We start from the raw sequence: 15,931 nt of genomic DNA, 5'->3' as shown, positions 1-15,931 counted from the left end.
ATTTTTGTTGGACATGAAGAGACAAGGAGCATTGGCCTACGAGCAAGGATGAAGCTAGAACTTATTTTTGAGAAGGGCTGAAACATGTAGGTGAAAACTTATTAAAAATATAAATATATCCATCTAGTGTGAAATGACTACAAATAGAAATAAAAAATAAAAAAATACAATTAGCTTCTTCATTTATTTAATTTTTCAACTTAGTTAACTATCAAAATGGAGCTCCATGTTCTCCCTGATCTCTGAAAGGATTTTCTTTCATGAATTGAGGAAGAGAGAATATTATAACAAAAGTCTCCATTCTAGGTCAAAAACTAAGCTTGATTTAGTAGAGTGGACAAAAAAAAAAAAAAAAAAAAAAAAAGAAACCCTGACTCTGCAACTCATTAAACTGAAGAAAGATCACGAAACACAAACTATCCACATATCATCTTTGTTTGGCTAAACACTTATTTTATGAGAAGTGCTAAATCTACATAGAGGTACAACTATATATGTATATACCTCATGATCATGTATGTTCGCAGCTTTATGTAAACGTCTAAACATTCATTTGTTTCCACATTTGAGATCAAAGCAACTTTTTTCTTAATGTATGCCATTTTTAACTCAATTGACTATCAAAATGGAACACTATATTCTTTTAAATCTTGAAAATCATTTACATAAATTGTTAAAATGTTGTATGATACTTGTTTTATGTACAACAACAAATTCATAAATTTATTGAAGGGAAACTTTGACTTTCTAAAGTCAACAAATAAAATAAATTTTAGGCTCCATAATAAAATAGCCATCAAGGTTCATATAACTTTGGGAAAGAAGAAGTTTTCATCAAGAAAGATATATAAAACTTTTAAAAGCATCCATCAATGAATTGAGAAAAAAATAAAAAGAAACATCACAATTTTGATTTACTCAAATAGAAATACAACAATATCATCTAACTTTCCATTGTATTATATATCATATTATGGAAAATCATTTGTTCAGGCTTAGACCGCAAGTCTCGTACAAGCTCTTTGTTCGCAAGTCTAGTTAATATAGACCCAAATTTCAATCACTTTTAGATTCACCAGTTTTTATAGAGCTATATATGTACCTCGTGAATGTTTGTTTTATATATAAGTCTACACATTCATTTGTTGTCAGTTTCATGTAAAGATGGATTATTGATCAAACATCAAACGTCTCTCACACCATCATAGCCTATACAGTGATCTTGTAGCTTGCTCGAAGTATTCAATCCAACTACCTACTCCACCATGCCAACCAACTCGGCCTTCCGTTCACAACCCATGTGGTAAAGCAAACTAAAGTCACGTGGGAGCCCTTAATGGTTCAGTCCCCCCCAAGTGCTCATTGAAGTTTGGTCGGAACAAGGATATCCATGCCTCTTTGATACCCCTCAAGAAGGACCCCTTATATCCCCACAGACACCATCACCAGAAGCACTCTTGTAGAAGGCCATCTTGGCGATCTTGAAAGAGCATGATGATCACTACAAATCAGTTACCGTAAGGCAATTAAAATTGAGTGAAGTTGGCTAGCTCTTCAGCGTAACACATTGTGAGTGGGGATGTAATAATCTTGTTGAATGGGAAATGAGCTCAATATATACTCAGAATTGTAATTAGTAGTATATATATGATTTCTTTTGGGTTCCTTTAGCTGCCCCATTACATTGGACAGTTATATTAGGTTGGGCTTAACTGATTGATTTTAGTTAGTTAAGATAAATGTAATAAAAAGTGAGTTAGCTTATTGCATTGGCATTGGGAAATAAAGTCATTTCTTGATCTTGGGAGGTTGGTTTCCTCAAACAAACTTGAAGTGTAAGTGTGTATGAGTTATTTTCATTCTTGAGTTACGGATATTATAGGGAGTTACAAATATGGGTTTTTGCCGAGAGTGCCTGTAGTGGAAAAAAGTATATCTTTAATGGGAAAAATTTTTTTGCCACCAATTTGTTCCGTGGGAGACTCGTGGCATATAATTGGTAGAGAAATAATCTTTTTCCACCAAACCACAAGTTCATGGGAAAAATCTTTATTTTCCACCGACATCCGTGGCGGTTAAAATATTTTTTCTCCGTGGCAAATAAGGTATCATCTGGTATAATGTGCTGGGAATTAACATCATTCTCCATGAGAATAGGTTGTGGCAAAAAGTGTTTACCCATGACATATCTTCGTAGAAAAAGTTATCTTTGGTATTTCCGATAAAATACTTTCGTGAGAAATATATATTTTTTACAAAATATTTCGTCGATAATACTTATTTATGAAGAAAGCTTCTCGCTGGAAATAATCACTTATGGCCAAAAAAAGTATTTGCCACGAGTTGAATTCGCGGCAAATGATAGGTGAATTCAGAAAAAAAAAATGTAAAAAAAAAAAAATGAGACTGAGCAAAAAATAGTCTAATATAGGCTAAAATAAATATATCCAAACCTTGGAGATCCAAATTCACGCTTATAATAATTTAAACAAAAAATATATAAATGTGCTAACATCCACTAGAAAAACTTCTAATGAGAACCAACGAGAGGAAACTGCCTTGTTGATCTTATACACATACACCACACAACCACAAAACTTTATAAGTTACAATTCATAGCACCACAAAACCACAACCATACAATCCATTCAAGTTTTATAAGATCAACATACAATCCATTCAAAACACTAATTTGTTTTTACAATCTTCATCCATACCTAATACATTTAATATACACAGATTTGTCCATTAAACCAACATCATCATCATTCTTTACAAACTCACTACAACTTGGTCTTCTTGTAAGCAACTTAAAGAGAAATGAACTAGTGAAACCTAGTCAAGCTAAAAACTCTTACAAGTGCATGTAGTAGATACAATTCATGGCTTCTACTACCCTTTCCTGCAACCAAATAAGAAGGCACCAAAATAAAACCACATCTGTCAACACTTAAAAATAAAAATTTCAAAAACATTCGAGGCTAACCCAATTAAGATGGCACAAATAAATACAATAGTAGTTAGTTAGTTCAAAAACCTTTAACAGACCAACTGAGATTCAAGCATAACTCCAAAACTCTGTCTCTCCCTAGTATAAATCAACTAAAAAGCAGCTATTTTGTTTATCTCACAAAATAATGAACCAAACAACTCTAAAAATCAATAAATCAAACATCAAAGACAACCGTGGCTTGATAGAGACAAAGCTAGAGACAGACAAAGAGATCAGCTTACCATAGATGGATGGTTGGGTTTGGAAGTGCACAGTGCACTGGGCCATAGATGGATGGTTGAGTTTGTTCTAATACTCTGATACAAAATAACAAGTTTAATGATAGAAGTAGTTAAGTAATTTAATGAGAATAAACATGAATGAAAATAGAAGGAGTGACATTACTCAACTCAATGGAGATATGTAAAGCAAAAATAACAAACACCTATAGATTCCAAACCAATACATTAATAGTGTAACAAAACATCAAGTCATAACTATACAAAAGTTACATATTATTTAAGATGAGTAGGATAGACATGAGTACATCCAAGTCACATAAAGGCCAATTCCAACCCAAAGCTCCCCAAGTGACAACTATGATCAATCTGTTTTAGCATATGGATAAAGATAATTTCAGAAGTGTGAAAAGATAAGCAACCCAAGTGTAAGGGAATATAGATCAATTACATATGACCCAAATAACCAGTCTGAGAAGGTTTAATACAGGCCATGGTTTTCCAGTGGGTGTCCAAACAGACTTCAAGATGAGGCCTCAAGAGTTCTAGCATAATGAGTGAAGGGTGTTTTAGGTGTATTTGCAATCGCTACTAATGTTATAACCATTTTTCAACGTCCTTAAAAAGGTCTTGACATAAACTGCAATAGTAGTTTATGATTGTAATTATAACCATCTATCAAGCAAGGAAAGTGAAAACAAGAAGAGTTTGACAAAAGACATAATTTATATAGCAATAATACAAAACCATACACAAAAAGATTGTAGTACCACTGCAGGTATATAATATCAAAGTTCAAAGTTTTAAAAGTGGCTCACCTATCCCCGTCACCAACAAACTTTTTAGGAGATACTACATAAAAGAGATTAGAAGCAACAATAACAATAGATATACTACATAGAAGAGTAACTATAGCTTCCTAATCAGAATAAGGGCTTGAGCAAAGGCAACTGCTCTGGGGGTGAAATGGACGCCAAACATCGATTCCATGAAGGAAGTTTTATGTAAACTTTTAAGAATAAATTCAATATTTCTAGCAAAAAGACTATGTTGGTCCATTGCCTTTTGCTACAAGTTTTCTATAATAATATGCATTTTGCTGTAAGCTTGGCCCTTTTGAAAAAGTCTTCAATATACCCTATCTCTCTCCCATTTCTCTGTATATGAGGATCTTTTTTCTTAGTTGTCCCAAAGCTTGAAAGCTCACATTGATCACAAATAAAGGTCTACCTTTGATTTGGTTGGCTAAAGGTTGTGTTTGCTTTTTCCTCTATTGCTTGGTCTCTCTATCTCTCCCTGCTAGTCATTTGTGTTTATATGCTTTATTTTATGATGCTTTCTAAGAAAAACCGAGTCGACTCACCTCCAATCCTCTTCTTGTAATAGAACCCATAAACCCTAATTTTTAACTACCCAAAATTTCAAATACAAAATCTGAACCATATGTTAAATCAAACTCCAAATCTCAACCCACCACAAGAAATTTAAGTTTTAAGGCATGAAAGATGAAATTGAGAGAGGGAGAGTGAGAGAAATGGAGGGAGGGAGGGAGAGAGCTTACCATACGGTGGTGGTGTGACTATGGGGCAGAGACTCATTGGCTAGACACAGTCAGCGGGATGAGTGTGAGGCACCAATGGACAGTTCGAGCAGGATGAGTGCGAGGTCCTTTTACGTTGACAGCGGCGGTGTGGCTTGGTTGGGAGGTAGGCTATGGATTTTCGACTTGGGGGGACAACGCAATGGAGAAGAGCTTCGGGTGGGGGAAGAAAGGAATCTGGGGGGGGGAATGGTTTTTAAAATTTTCATCTCAAATTCTTTGCGGCAATTAATTATCGCCATAAAATTTAATATTTCTTCGCCGCAAAACTAATAACGAGAAGAACTTAAGTGTTTATATGCCAAGTCTTTTATTGTTGCAAAAAGGCATTTTTGTCGCTGCAAAAAATTGTTTCCCACAAAATATTGCTCCCCGAACTTGACTTCGTGGCGAAAGACTTATTTTTTTCCCACGAATATTTTTCGTGTCATCAATAATTTTCCACGATAGCATATTTCTGTAAGTTTATTTGCGGCGACTTTTAATCACCGCAAAAAGCGTTTATTTCGTGGCAAGAAATTGTTTTCCAACAAAGTTTTACTGGTCAATGTGATCTCGTGGAAAAAGGCCTATATTTTTTTCCCACGAACAATTTTTGTGTCATCAACCTACTATTTGCCACGATCGTATATCTTGAAAAAAGAATTCGTGAGAAGAACTCATATTTGTGGCGGAAAAACGTTGCCGCAAAATATAATAATCTTGTCGCAAAACCTAACAATCCACGAGAGGGATAATAATTCTGTAAGACTATTTGCGGAGAGAAAATGTCACCGCAAAAAACTAATAACCTTGTGGCAAAAACTAATAACCCACGAAAGAAACATATTTTTGGTAATTTTATTTGCGGCAACTTTTAATCACCGCAAAAAGAGTTTATTTCATGACAAAAAATTGTTTTCCCACGAAGTTTTACTTGCCAATGTGATCTCATGGCAAAAGGCTTGTATTTTTTCCCACGAATAGTTTTCGTGTCATCAACCTACTATTTTCCACGATCGTTTATCGTGGAAAAACAAATCGTGGGAAAAACTCATATTTGTTGTAGTGAAATTAGTTTCGTAGAAGGGAAGTCTTGACAATTGGCATTAGAGTTGTGATTCTCGGGCAATGGCGAAAGGAACGAGATTAAAAGAATTGAACACCATGGATGGCATGAAGTAGAATCAAGACTTCCAAGAGATGAGAGCAGAATAACACCAGAAGTCTGGACAAGATGTCAAAAAAGATGGATATACTTCTTGAAGATTCAAGAATAATCTAGCACCAGCAATCATGGAGGTGCATAGCAAAGAACCTGAGAATTCTTGAGCGACTGAGGTTGTGGGTGGAAATAGTGGAATGCTTTTTCACTCTATTAAACTTTATTTTCCCAGGTTTGATGGGGTGAATCCTTTGGGTTGGTTATATAAGGTGAATCATTATTGTGCTCTCTATCTTGTGCCAGATTATTAGAAGATTATCATGTCTTATTTTTACATGGAAGGGGAAGCATTAATTTGGTTACAAGATATGAAAGAAACTGGGTGTTGTTTTACATGGAACTCTTTTGTGCAGGCTCTATAAGTCCAATTTGGTGGTTCTGCTTATGATGATCTTATGAAGGCTATTACGAAGCTAAGAAAGAATTCTACGGTGCCCGTTTACAAGCCACTATTTGATGTACTTTCTACTCGTCTAAAAGGGTTGTTTGAGTATTATAAACTAAGTTGCATTCTTAGTGGTCTTAGAGATGATATTCGATTGCCTATTAGAATGCTAAATCCCACTTCACTACACTTAGCCTTTGGTTTAGCAAAGACACAAGAAGAGTATGTGAATCATTCTAAAAGGAGTGTTAGACCTATTAGTTGTTATAATTCAGTAGCTTCTTTTTCATTTCACAATGTTGGGAGTTCAAGAGTATTTTCTTATGGTTCCAATAAAGGTACTAACATCAATGAGAAGGGAGTTATTGAAAAATATACATTACTAGTGATGAAGGTTAGCCCAACTGTAGATGAAGAAGGATCGTAGGGAGAAGGGCCTATGTTATTTTTGTGATGAAAAGTGGAATCCAAGTCACAAATATAAGAAGGCTAGGTTGTATATCATGGTGGGTATGGAATTATCACATTCTAGAAGTTTAGAAGGAGATGAGAAGTGTGGCAGAGAAAATGAGGTGGAATTGTTAGAGGATTTCAATTTAGATGTTGAAGACCCGAAGATTTCTTTGCATGCTATAATGGGTCCCTTAATGCTCGTAGTATGAGAGTGGTGGGATAGATCAAAATTCATAAATTAGTGATGTTGATAGATACTGGTAGCACACAACTTCTTAGACCCTACCATTGCTGCCAGGACTAAGCTGTTGGTGCAAGCTTCTTGCAGAATTGAGGTGAAAGCGAATGGGGAAAAGATTAGAAGTATGGGCAATGCTAAAAAGGTCTAATTATTAGTACAAGGAAATCAATTTAGCACTGACTTTTTCTTGCTAGATCTGGGGGATGCGATGTAGTATTGGGCATTCAATGGCTAAGTACTTTGGGACAAGTCCTTTGGGATTTCTCATTGCTTTTTATGTCTTTCACCCTCAATCAGAAAGCAATTATCTTGAAGGGTTTAACCCCTATTAAATCTGAATGGGTGTAAGGTAAGGAGTTACTGCAGTTGCCCAAAATGGAGAAAAAGTGGTTTTTACTCCAAATTCCTCTAATAACCAATGACACCATCCCAGAAGAGTTGAATCCTGCAATCAATGCCCTACAACAGCAGTTCAATGTAGTATTTGAGGAACTAAAAGGATTGATTCCAAATAGATCAAATGACCACTAGATCATTCTCATGGAAGGAACCCAACCAATCTCAATAAGGCTTTACAGGTATCCTTATTATCATAAATTAGAAATTGAAAAAAATAGTGCAAGAACTTTTGGATTCTAGGGTAGTTAGACCAAGCCAATCTCCATTCTCTTCACTTGCATTACTTGTACGAAATGTGGATGGGACTTGGAGGATTTGTATAGATTATAGGGCATTGAATAAAGAGATTGTTAAAGACAAATTTCTCATTCCTATAATTGACGAGTTTGCTGGATGAACTCTTTAGAGCTACATTTTTTTTTTTTTTCTCAAAATCGGACCTAATATCTAGTTATCACTAGATTAGAGTAAAGGAAGGAGAAATTTCAAAAACAGCCTTTCATACACATCAAGGTATTATGAATTCTTGGTTATGCTTTTTGGTTTAACCAATGCCCCAGCCGCATTCTAAGGATTAATAAATGAAGTTTTTAAACCTTTTTTCAGGAAATTGGTCATTGTCTTTTTCATTGACATCTTGGCTTATAGCAAAACAATGCTTAAGCACTTAGCTGTGGTTTTGGATACACTTTGCAAACACCAACTATTTGCTAAGAAGTCCAAGTGTCAATTTGGTTGTTTTATTTGGGTCATTTGGTTTTTGCCAAAAAACTTAGAGCTAACCCCATCCAAGATCAAATGAATGCTTGATTGGCCTACACCTAAAACCTTGAAGTCCTTGAGGAGGTTCCTTGGATTAACGGGATATTATAGGAAATATATAAGACATTATGGTTGTATTGTTGCTCCTTTAACCTTGCTTTTAAGGAAGAATTATTTCCAGTACAGAGGAAGCTACAATTGCTCGAGAAGCTCAAGTTGGCAGTTTCTTGTAACGCTCTGATCCCGATGGTCCGGAGAGTTAGCTCTAAATACTGAATATCCTCTCCAATTGCACAATTTTATATAATCTAGAAACTCCATACAAATATCCATGTTCCTCCTTAGGGACACTAATGAAAATTCTTAATAAAATAAATTAAAAACTCACCAAAGATTAAAAAATATCTATAACTTAACATATACCAAAATAACCAAAAACAATAGCTTTACTAAAAATGACCCAATAAATACTTGTACCAAATGACACTTATTCTTCTACGATCATCACACCTTACTAAAAACTGTTTACTCATGTTCTCTAATTGAACCATTAAAATTATCTGAAAAATATAGTGGAGATAAAGGGTGAGTTATCAACAACTCAGTAAGCAGAAAACATATATTAGTATGCAAACATGATCATTTACAGAGTTTAGAATGCAGAACAGAACACTTTTTATTTTCAAAATGCAGAGTCAGAACATGTTATAAAAAATATCATAGCGAAAGTTCAAAAATATTCTTATTCAAAATCTCTTTGGCATAGTATAACTGAACATCTTCATTTTATCTTATCATATCAGAACAAAGACCATATTTAACCTCCATGGTAGGGTTGTCCAAACCCCGGCGGCCAACCGAGCAGAAACAGAATGTGAATATTCCAAAGTACTTTGGCATAACATATTTGATTCATTATCATCATCATGTTAGAGCATCATATTATAATAAAGGTCATGTTTAACCCACGTGGTAGGGTTGTGCATCTGCAGATAGCCAAGCAGATGCATATCAGAATTTAAACAGAATACCACTATTCTTTCTCGTGGTCGGGCCATATCATATCAGAACAGAAGTCATGTAAAACCCCTATGGTAGGGTCACTAACTGAACAGAGGAGAAACAGAATCAGATACAGAACCAAATAGTCATGCCAAATGTTTTTCAGATGCCATATCTTATCAAAACAAAATACTGAACAAAATCAGAACATAGCAGAATCAGATTACAAAAACATAATTTTTGCACAAAATTTTTATATTCGCTATCTTTTGCATAGTTCAGAAACATAATGTCAAAAATAAGTTCATGTCTACACTAGTCATGCCAAAAAATACTTTATTTTTATATAAAATCTCATAAATAATGCAGAACAAATAACTGAAGTCGTTTCAATTTTTTTTCATAAAAAAACATGCATATTTTCCAAAAATTAACCTCAGCCCATTTTATTTTTATGCAAAGTCTAGCATAGGAACCCTGCTTATCTGGACCTTTTAACTTCTTTGAATTTTCTCACAACAGTTCCAAACGAAAATCAATCGTCACCTATAAGATAGTCACGTAACTTTCGTAAATTTTTAATCAAACACATACTTCGATATTCCAACTTGAAATACTCAATTAACCTATGATTTTCCTAAAAATCTAATATTCGCATAACCCTCAATCATCATCATTCTCACATTTGTTGATAACCACTTAATTTCTCTGACTAAGATATAAACTCCAAATTCTTTAAAATTTGATACCAACTAATACAATTTAAAACCTTAAATATTTTCTGGTACAAGGTGCAACCAAGTCTATTAAATCAAGTCCAAAACCACGGCAGAGGATAAACTTTGTTAGTCCAAAAATATGACCTTTGCCATGAATTAACACTAATGTTAATAAACGTAACTAAGGACATTTGTTTCATTTATAACTTAAAGGCATGAATGTGTAACTTACGTAGAAACCAACTCTTTGGGTTTGTAATTGGAAAACAGAGGCTGTGTGATGGAGGACTCACCGAGGAACACGGGAGGGCGGCGAAAGGGTGGTTGGGCTAAGGTTGAAAGTGGTGAGCCTACGGTAGAGTACTCTGTGTGTGTGTGTGTGCGTGTGAGAGAGAGAGAGAGAGAGAGAGAGTCAATGTGAAAAGAGAGAGGGAGACCACGGCGAGAGGGAGGACTTAAGCACTGAGTACAATGGGGAGCTACAGACTGGGGTCACCCAGGGCAACATCCGAAGGTGGAGGCTTGTCCTCCAGCGTCTTCTGTTGTCAGCGGTGTCTTTTGTGGCTGTAGCAACCAGCATGGGCAGTGAGTATTTGAGACGAAATGCTCTGTTTTTTAGAGCCAATACATAGGTGCTTGCGGCTTCGTGTGGGCTGGGCACGGTGGTGATCTGAGGGAGGAGTAGCGACGTGGTTGGCTTGGCTTCAGGGTGGCGAGGGTGCTGGACGTAACAGAGGTTGTGGGCTGCGGGCTACGGGGAGGTTGTGAGGGTGCAACTTCGTGGTAGGTTACGGCGTAGTTTCGATTTGTTCTTGGCTCTCAATGATGGTTAAGCAGCGTCTCCGTGATGAATGGCCGAGGAGTATGGGTCAACGGGAGTTGGGTTTACAGCTTGTGGTGGTGTTGCCGTGCTTGAAAGGATTCTCGTGCAGTAGTGTTGGGCGTCATTAATTTGTGGAGTTTGGGTGGCCGAGATCGTGAAAGGCAGCGGTGCATGGTTTGATTTACTGGTGGAAGGTCATGTGAGGGTAGCGTGCATGGAAGGGAAGGCTTCAAAGCAGTGCGACTTGGAGTTTTCTTTTCATGCAGGGGATGAACGTATTATATATAGGTGATTGAGAACCAAAAGAAAACCCTAGAGGAATGGAGACATGCATGAGCATGGGAGTGGAGTTGTGGGTATAGTAGTTGGTATGGGTTAGGGATCTTAGTGGAGATAGAACTCTAAAATAATAATCCTAGGGGAAATGGGAGTCGTGTGTGGCGTAGGGTTTTTGATTGAGTTTTTGGCATTCGATTCAACCTCTAAAATAATCTAGTTTTTTACACACAAATTTATCGGCCCATAAAAATATTTTTAACCAATCCAAAAAAATATTCCAAGAATTTAGCTACAATGGAGAGTCCATTAGAAAATTTGATATCCATTAAAAACCAATTTGGGCTCGTAAAATAGTACTTGAAAAATTCAACTGGGCTTTTCATATGCTTAACCCAAAAATATTTAGAAAGCAAGCTTGGTGATGATTTACAACTCCACTGTTAGCTTTGCTAGATTTACAACACCATTGTTCATAAAGTGTGATGCTTCTGGGTTCGGCATTAGAGCTGTGTTAATACCCTTAGCCTACCTTAGTCATGTTTAAAGGCAAAAGCTTTAGGTCTTTCAACCTATGAGAAAGAACTGTTTTCATTGGTGTTTGCAGTGAAAAAGTGGAGGCCTTATCACCTCGGGAGAAATTTATCATAAGAACTTATCGACAGAGCCTTAAGTTCTTGTTAGAGTAGATGATAGGCACTCATTCCTAGAAGTGGGTCAGTAAGTTGATTGGTTATGATTTTACCATAAAAATTAAAGGGTAGAGAAAATAAGGTTGCAGATACCTTATCTAGGAATCATGAGGAAGATCAGATTCCTTCCTTATATTCAATCTTTATTTTTTGCTTTTGTGAATCTCTAAATTGCAAAAAAAATATTTGAAAAATCCTAATTTAACGACTTTGTCAGAAGTTACAACAAAATCAGTTGGAAGGACAAGGGTTTCAATTGGTGAATGAAGTTTTGCTTAAGAATGGTCGTATCTATCTTTAAAAAAAATCAATTTTTAAACCTTAGATTTTATAGTAGTCCTAGTTGGGAGCAGTTAGGCTACCATAAAGCTCTTCATAGAGCTAAGAAATATTTTTATTGGCCTGGGATGAAGAAGGATTCGAAGAACTATGTTAAGGAATGTGTTGTTTGTCAGCAATGTAAGGGTGGAAATGTGCACCCAGCTGACCTATTACAACATCTCCCTATTCTTATCAAATGTTAGGCAGACATTTCCATGGATTTTGTTGAAGCTTTACCTATTTCCCATGGCTTCTATGTGATTTATGTTGTGGTTGATCGACTCAGTAAGTATGCCCACTTTATTACCCTAGCTCATCCCTATAAGGCAGCTAAGGTTGCTCAAGTTTTTATTCATCATGTTTTCAAGCTTTATGGGATGCCTTTGACTCACTACAAGAAATAAGGCTTTTGCGGCCTTTTTTTGTTTGTTGAAAATAAAATCGCTGCAATAACCTTTAAATTCAGTGATTTTTTACATCGTTGCTAATTTTTTACATCAAGTAGGAAAATAGTCTTTTGCGGCGATTTTTATACTTTTTCCAACGAATAAATTCGCTATGAATACTAAATTGGTCTTTTGCAGCGAATTATCAATTTTTGCGACGAAACATTCACCGGAAAAAGTAATATTATTTTTTGCGATGGTTAGTTAATCGCTGCAATTACAAAATTGGTCAGTTGCAGCAATTGTTTTTGTTTAACAATCGCCAAAAAAGAGTATTTCTAGCAATTTTAAAATCGTCACAAAAGTAATGGCTGCAAACAATACTTATTTGCAGCGAATTTCAATTTCGAATGTATACCATTAATATACCATTACATGAATTTTTTCCCGGCGAGGTTTTAGGTATTTGCGGCCAGATTAAGACGCTGCAAAAAGGTAATAAAATTAAATTGCCCGCTCGTTCTCCATTAATTTCCCTCCAGCCGTTCCCCCACCCCCCTTCCCTCCCCTTCTCTCTCCCCAACTCATCCTTTCTCGAGCACAACCCACGCCAGTAAGCACAGTTCGGTGCCAGCGACCCCACCACGCCACCGCCACCTTAGCTCGACGGCAACCCCCTCCTTCTCCCCCAGCCCCCGCCGATCTCTTTCTTCCTCGAATCTGGCCTCACCTCTCTCTCTCTCTCTCGGATTTCTCTATATCGCCGCCACTATGGGCGCCGTTCGCCACCACCCACACGTCGATGTCATCGCTAGTCCAGCAGCCCGAGGCCCTCCCTCTCTCCCTTGCTCTGTTCACAACCCAAGAGCTTGGTATGCATTTTGTAGATTTGCTTAATCTAGATTAGGATTTTGATTTCAAGGATGATTTTAAGGTTTTGATTTTCTATTTTTAATGGGTCCTCTGATTTTTGTAAACTTTTTCCTATGGTTTTGCTTAATCTAGAAGGTTTGATTTCAGGGATGATTTTAGGGATGCTTATATGAGTTTTGATTTACTATTTTTTTCAAATCAACAATAATTTTATTGTTGAGATTCAGATTGATCATTGATTGGATTATTTTTTTTAGAGCTGTAAGTAATATCTTTGTTGTGAATTATTGTATTGTTTTTGCTTGTTAAGGTTAACAAAATCCCATCTTGATTTGATCAGTTGAATAACTTCTGCTGAACACTTATTATATTGTGTTTGTGTTAATAACAGGCGAAAGGCATTTTGGGTGGCCAAACAGATACTACAACTAGGAATGGGTGATGCCTTTGATGATTGGTTAATAGAGAAAATCCAGCTTCTGCGTAAGGGATCTGTTATTGCTTCAGGGATCAGGTAGGTTGAGAAGGTAACCTTTGATGCCGTTAAAGTATCTAGTTTGGATTCTAGGCTTAAGCGGTGTGAAGTGTATTTTTGCAATCTGTAATTTGATCTGTTGGTGATGGACAATTAGATACAAGTTTGAATTTAAGTATCTGCGTTGATTTAGATTAGTAGAAGGTCTATGACTGATGTGGGCTTCCATAATATCAAATAGATTCTCTGGCCCGATGGAATATTCATAACCAAGCATCGACCAGCACCACCTGTTAACCCATCCCAGAATATAACTCTTGACCGACAACGTTCAGGGGTATCTCCACCTATACTCACTTATGAGCAACAACAGGAGGCAGTTCGGCGTGCAAAGTTTGTTTATGAGCTAATGATTGGTAAGATCATCCGTATAGCATGTTCCCTATTAGTTTCTATTTTAACACCACATACAAATACCCGTCACTTATCCTAGAAATTCGATAGCTTTATCTTCTTTTTTTTTTTTTTTTTGGGAATCTAGACAATGCTCCGGCTGCCATCATAGGTCTTGTTGGTCGTAAAGAGTATGAACAATGTGCAAAGGATCTCTATTTCTTTATTCAGGTAATTTTGATCTCAGAAGGTTGAAAATTCTCTCTCGAACCATTTAATCAGGTAATTTCTTTTTAACCCCTTTTATAGAAAACATTGTGTTGTGTTGCTGTGTTCATATGGGTGCATTGCAGTAAAGTGTGTTGTCAGGCTCAGGGGCAAGCATATCCAAATCCTTCTGATATTAGTGAAATACCTACTTTTATCCTTTAAGCACCGCTTGCCCCCTGAGATTCCGTGAACATTTGCTAATCTACAGAATCTGTTTATAATGTAAGATTATTAAACCTGTTGAAAAACATGTAAAATCTGAGTATGTTTCCTTCTTGAAAAAATATTCTGTTTGTCACAGGCTGGGATCAAACAATGAACTCACTGGTCGGATACCTAACTTCATAGGGAATTGGTCAGCACTTCAAACCTTGTAAGACGGTATTATTAGACGGTATAAAAGTGATGATTGGATGGATCCTATTTACTTTTTTTTTCTAAACCTTCTATCTCTCAGATTTATGGATTATTTTTAACTGGTTGTTGTAATTTGCTATTTGTAATTGGTGAACTTGCTTGGAGTTTAATTGATAGTTTTAATTGGCTTGGACTTGCTGTATTAGAGCATCATGATCAACATGGAATCAGCAACCTTACAACTACAAGATCATGAAGCTACAGCTGGCTAATACTCGTTGCATCACAGATGGTTCTGATATGGGCATCATAGATGGTTCTGATATGAAGTCACACATCATCAAATGGACTTGCTGCTACTTGATATCTTTTATAATTCATTTACTAGAAAGTCCTTGCTTTAGCTGAGTTGTATTGTACATTTATGTAAATTTAGAATCTGTTACATAGTTGTGCAGAATTTGCAGTATTCGATTGTCCTTTAGTTTGTTAGGATTCCTTTACTATTTTTAGTATAAAGGCAGCACTACCTTGTAATAGAAAACACGAGATATTTGAATGAAATAGTATGATTTCATCAGCTCTCTCTCTGCTCTTTCCTTCTTATTCTTTCTTTCTTTTCTTATTCTAACATGGTATCACGAGCCACAGAGTAAGATTTTTTTTTTCCACAATGCCTTCAAACGATTTCTTTCTGGATTTCACCAATCTTACTAACCCCTATCGACTTGATAATGGGGATAACCCTTCTTTTTCCTTGGTTCTTGATCTTCTTACCACAGAGAACTATACCACATGGTCAAGAGCTATGTGCAGAGCTCTTCGTGCCAAAAACAAGCTGGGTTTTATCAATGGCACTTTGTCCAAACCCAAAAAGACATCTGACCCTCTTCATGAAGCCTGGGAAAGATGTAATGATTTAGTTGTATCATGGCTTCACAACTCAATCAATCCAACTCTCAAATCCAGCATTGCTTTAGTGGATGATGCTAAGCAAATCTGGGAAGAGCTCAAAGATCAATTCACTCAACAAAATGGGCATCGAATCTTTCAGCTCAAGAAGTCCCTA

At 36.3% G+C, this 15,931-nt stretch overlaps 1 long non-coding RNA gene across 2 annotated transcripts; it reads left to right on the top strand.

Moving 5' to 3' along the window:
* The first annotated feature begins 14,094 nt into the window (after window positions 1-14,094).
* Window positions 14,095-15,406, top strand: LOC109021852. Of its 2 annotated transcripts, XR_004801593.1 has the most exons (4): window positions 14,095-14,258; window positions 14,384-14,466; window positions 14,807-14,878; window positions 15,069-15,406. It is a non-coding gene; the product is annotated as an uncharacterized LOC109021852 (long non-coding RNA). The 2 variants fall into 2 exon arrangements; XR_004801592.1 differs by having other exon boundaries at window positions 14,384-14,878.
* Window positions 15,407-15,931: the final 525 nt, after the last annotated feature.

Source organism: Juglans regia, chromosome 5 (assembly GCF_001411555.2).
Source record: "Juglans regia cultivar Chandler chromosome 5, Walnut 2.0, whole genome shotgun sequence".
NCBI lineage: Eukaryota > Viridiplantae > Streptophyta > Magnoliopsida > Fagales > Juglandaceae > Juglans > Juglans regia.
This window is presented reverse-complemented; position numbering and strand designations above follow the sequence as displayed.